We start from the raw sequence: 5,000 nt of genomic DNA, 5'->3' as shown, positions 1-5,000 counted from the left end.
TGGTAAACGTAGTTTAAGTATAGAGAAGCCTGATTCACCTCTCTCTCTCTCTCTCTCTCTCTCTCTCTGTCTCTCTCTCTCTCTCTCTCTCTCTCTCTCTCTCTCTCTCTCTCTCTCTCTCTCTCTCTCTCAGGAGTCTTCTCGAAAAGTACAATTAGTCGTAAATACGGTTCGGAATGGGGTTCGGCGTACTTAGATTAATCGAACCATTGGCTTTGGACCTAATGTTAATTTGGCAGCTGCGCGAGGGGACTCCTCTTTTGTGACCAAAGAAAATATATTTTTTCTTTTTGTATATATAATAATAAAACTTAACTTGAGCAGAACACATAATTGTATTAAGTATATAATTATTTGTGTTGGACAGGTATGTCCATTTCAGCATTTATAGCAATACAAGTATAGGAACTGTGTGAGATGACAAACTGCTGGTGTGTAATATCTGATTTGCGAGAAGTTCTCTCAGTCTTGTGGGAACGGATGTGTTTTCAGCAGAAACTTGAGATGGTGATTTTAACATTTTTCCCCGTTAGTTCGCATTCTGGAAAGCTGAAAGCTTATCATACTGATGGATGTTAACCTTGACAAAAGCAGTCCTTCGAGACGTGATTTAGGGCATGAAAATGATGTGTTGCTTTGCATACTCGGAAACTGGGGTGTCAGGTTCATATGATCATAGATAATTGGTGTCAGTGGATAAATGGTACCATCAGGAACCTCACCCTACCGCCTATGAAGACATCACTCTTTTATAAGGCTGTCTCACAGTAACTATAAAAAGGACGGGTGCGCTCTTCACAACATCATGAAGGGAACGTCTGCCCTACGGACCTCGAGAGAAAGGTCAGACTATGGGTAGGTTTACACTTATGCACTTTCGTGTTGCGGGCTGTTACGGCGTGGGACCGCAAGAAACCGTTACAAAATTGACGCGGTGGGGAGAAAAAATGACCGTTACTGGTCGGCGTGGCGCGGAACCGGGCGGTGGGTTACGGGCACCTCACGGCGTGTTAGAAATTTTTTGGATGACTGTTATTTTCTCAAATCATTTAAAATATCGTCTAAAAATAACACAATGAATTTAAAATAAACAGAGTTTAAAAATCATACAGTTTGAATACAATATTTCGGGAGTGCCTTCTTTTTTATGACTGATTTTTGATACCGAAAATCAGGTAAAAACACGCTAAGAAGGGGACCAATGAAAGTTTTAAAATAATTTCAATTTTTGCATAGTATTTTTGAGTTTTTCATCTTTTTGTTGGCGGATTTTTGTTTAAAAAACTATTTCAAAAATTGCCTAAAATAGAAAACTAAGAAAGTTTCAAAATATTTCAATTTTACCATAAATAGTGCATATGAATAAAAAAAAAAAGGACAAAATAAGAGACCTAAAAAGCTTTAAAAATTATTTCAATTTAGATATAATTTTTTACCATGAATAGTTTATTTATATTAAAATATATTTGTTTAACATTCTTATGTTACATTAATAATCAGAATTTATGCGATTTTCAAATGATTTATCTAAAAGCAGTTTAAAAAATAATTTAATTTGAATACAATATTTTTAATAAATTTACCGTTTTTTAGACTAATTTTTATTTCAAAAATTATTGAAAAATTGGCCAAAAATAGGCAATGAATACCAAATAAAAATTTAAAACATATCAATTTTTGAGTTTTTCTCCCTTTGTTAAAGCTGTTTGTTGATAAAAATTAATTAGAAAAGTAACTAAAAAATTAGTGAAAGACAAAAACATTTAAACATATTCCAAATTAAATACAAAATTTTTTTTTAGATTATGACCTCTATCTGATGAGTGATTCTTTTGTCTCAAAACGCTTTTGAAAATCGCATAAATATATGAAAATAAATGTAACTTAAAGAGTTTAAAACAATATTTCAATTTTAGTACAAAATCATAGTTTTTTTTTTCATCTTTTTGATACACTTTCGATTGGGAGTTTTACCCTCTCTTTGGTGACTAATTTTTATTTCAAAAATCAATTAGAAAATCGCCTAAATTTTTAGTAGATTGATTAATGTTACATGAAATGTAATAAATAATATCTAAATTTTACCACTTACTTTGGTGGCTGTTTTCTGTTTCAATTAATCATTATAAAAATTCTCTAAAAAATAGTTCAAAAAATGAAATAGAGAAAAGCTCTAAAAATATATAATTTTAAACGCAATATCTTTGGGCTTATTGGCTCCCTTTTTGGGAGTTTTGCCCTCTTATTTGGTGACATAGTAAAAAATATTGTATTTAAATTTAAAGATAAAAAAATCGTTTTCTTCGCCCACCCCCTTTTTTTAGGCTATTCTTTTATTGATTTTTGATACAAAAATCCGCCAAAATAAAGGAGGTAAACACTCTAAAAAATATTATGCAAAAATTTATATATTTCTTAAATGATTTTGTTACATTATTGCCCGAATTTTTTTAATTTTTTTTTTCAGGTGTTTTTTTGAAATAATTTCCGAAATAAAATCAGTCATCAAAATCAGGCAAAATATTAAAAATATTAGATTCAAATTAAACCTTTTACAAACTGCTTTTAATTTGAAGTTCATTGTCTTAATTTTAGCCAATTTTCTAAATAATTTTGAGGCAAAAATCATCCATCACAAAGAGGAATGAATTTCAAATAGACATGTTAAAATAATTATTGAATTTTTGGATTGTACACTCATTTTTATGACTTATTTTTTTTTAAATATAATTATAAAAATCGCTTAAAATGGGACAAGAAATGTAGCATAAAAAGTTTTAATAACTATTCCAGTTTTTGCACAATATTTTTAGGTTTTTGTCTTTTTGTTTCAAAAATCATCATACAAATGCTATAAACAAAATTAAACTGGAAAAAGATTAAAATATATATAAATTAAAATGAAATATTTAACGCGTTTTAGTCCTCCTTTAGGTGTGCGATTTTTGTTTGAAAAGTCTTTTAAAAAACCACATACATTTTTAAAAAGTTTTCATTTTGGTACACAATTTTTGAGTTTGTTTTCATTTTTTGATGCAAGATTTTTGTGTCAAGAATCATTATAAAAATCACCTAAAAAGGAGGAAAAAAAAATACAACATTTATGATAATTTTGCATTCCGATTTATTCATGACTTCTGTTTCCATAATCATTTCGGAAATTCTCTAAATCAGCACAATGAATATAACATAAAAGAAAAACGGTTTTTTTTTTTAAAAAAATAATTATGAACTACAATTTTTTGGGAGTTTTTTTCACCCAATTTTGATAACTAATCGTGAAAATCGCATAATAAAAGGAGGACAAAAAATTAAACTAAAAACCTATTTGAAATTATGTACAATAAATAAATATATATATATATATATATATATATATATATATAGTAATATATATATATATATATATAATATAATATATTTTTTTTTTTTTTTTTGCATCTTTTTGATAAATGATTTTAGCTTTTGTCTAAATTTTAATGTTATATTCATTTTCATATTATTATTAAATTATTTTTTAAATACAAATTCTTAAAATACTGTATTTATCTGTTTAGCCCCTTTTTTGTTAGCGAATTTTTATATTGATTTTTGAAACAGAAAATAGCCAAAATAAAAAAAGAAAATATACTCAATAATATTTTGCACAAATTTATAGATGTATTTTTTAAACATTTTATGTTCTATTTCTAGACGATTTTTAAAATAATTTTTGAAATAAAAATCAGTCATCAAAAAGAGGGAAAAGCTATCAAAGTTAGTGAATTCAAATGAATTTTTTAGCTAATTTTAATTTTAAAGAATCACCTAAAAAGGTCTTATTTTAGCAGATTTTCTGAATAATTTTTAAAACAAAAATCATCCATCAAAAACAGGAACAAACTCTCAAACATATTATACAAAAATTAAAATACTTTTAAGAATTATTTTTGAAATGCAAATCAGTCATCAAAAACATAAGAAAATTTTAATCGACTTTTGAGTGATTTTTCAAACAAAAATCAGTCATCAAAAAGATAAGAAAATTTCAAAACAATTACGTACTAAACTTGAAATACATTTAAAGGATTTTTTAAAAATCTTTTATTGTTTCTCTATTTCATTTTATTTTTTGGGCGATTTTTATGATGGGTTTTTGAACAAGAAAACTGCCAACAACCATCGAATAAGACTCAAATGTTTTGTGCAATAGTTGATATATTGTCCTAGTTTTAGGCGATTTTCCAAATGATTTTTGAAATATAAGTCAGTCATGAAAAAGAAGGAAAAAGTCCTAAAAATATCATATTGGAAATTATTTATTATTTTGCTGTTTTTTCTTTGTTATATTCATTATCCAATACTTATGCAATTATTAAAGTGATATTTGAAACAGAAAATAGGCCTCAAAACAAGAGCAAATATGACAAGAATATTGCATCTTAATGGAAATATTTTTTTAGCTTTTTTCTATTTGATTTTTGCCTTTTTCGGTCGATTTTTCTAATAATATTTTCAACAAAAACCAGCTAATGGAAAATGTAAAAAAAAAAAAAAAAACTCATAAATATTGTTAAAATATTGAAATATTTGTTTAAAATTTTTGGTTACATTCTTTTTAGTCAATGGTTTAAATAATTTTTGGAAAATAATCAATTATAAAGTGGAAGGCGAAACTCCCAAAATTACTGTATTCAAATTAAATTATTTATTAAATTTATTTTTGTTTTAGACTCAGTGTCTTATTTTTAGGCAATTTTTGACATGTTCTGTTAAACAAAAACTAGTGTCAATAAGGGGAGCCAATAAGGGCAAAGAGAATTTTTAATATGATTATTTGAAACAAAGTAATGTGCTAAAACAAAAAAATTTTCAGGTATTTTCATATTATGAAAGAAAAAAAAAAAAATAAAAAAAATGAATAAAAATTAATAAAAATAAATGAATAAAAAGAAATACAAAAGAACATAACAAATATAAATAATGGTAAATATATAAATAAATAAATAGAAGTAAAAAAT

Source organism: Macrobrachium nipponense, chromosome 15, assembly GCF_015104395.2.
Source record: "Macrobrachium nipponense isolate FS-2020 chromosome 15, ASM1510439v2, whole genome shotgun sequence".
NCBI classification, from domain to species: domain Eukaryota; kingdom Metazoa; phylum Arthropoda; class Malacostraca; order Decapoda; family Palaemonidae; genus Macrobrachium; species Macrobrachium nipponense.
The sequence above is the reverse complement of the archived record's forward strand: the minus strand, read 5'-3'. Positions refer to the sequence as shown.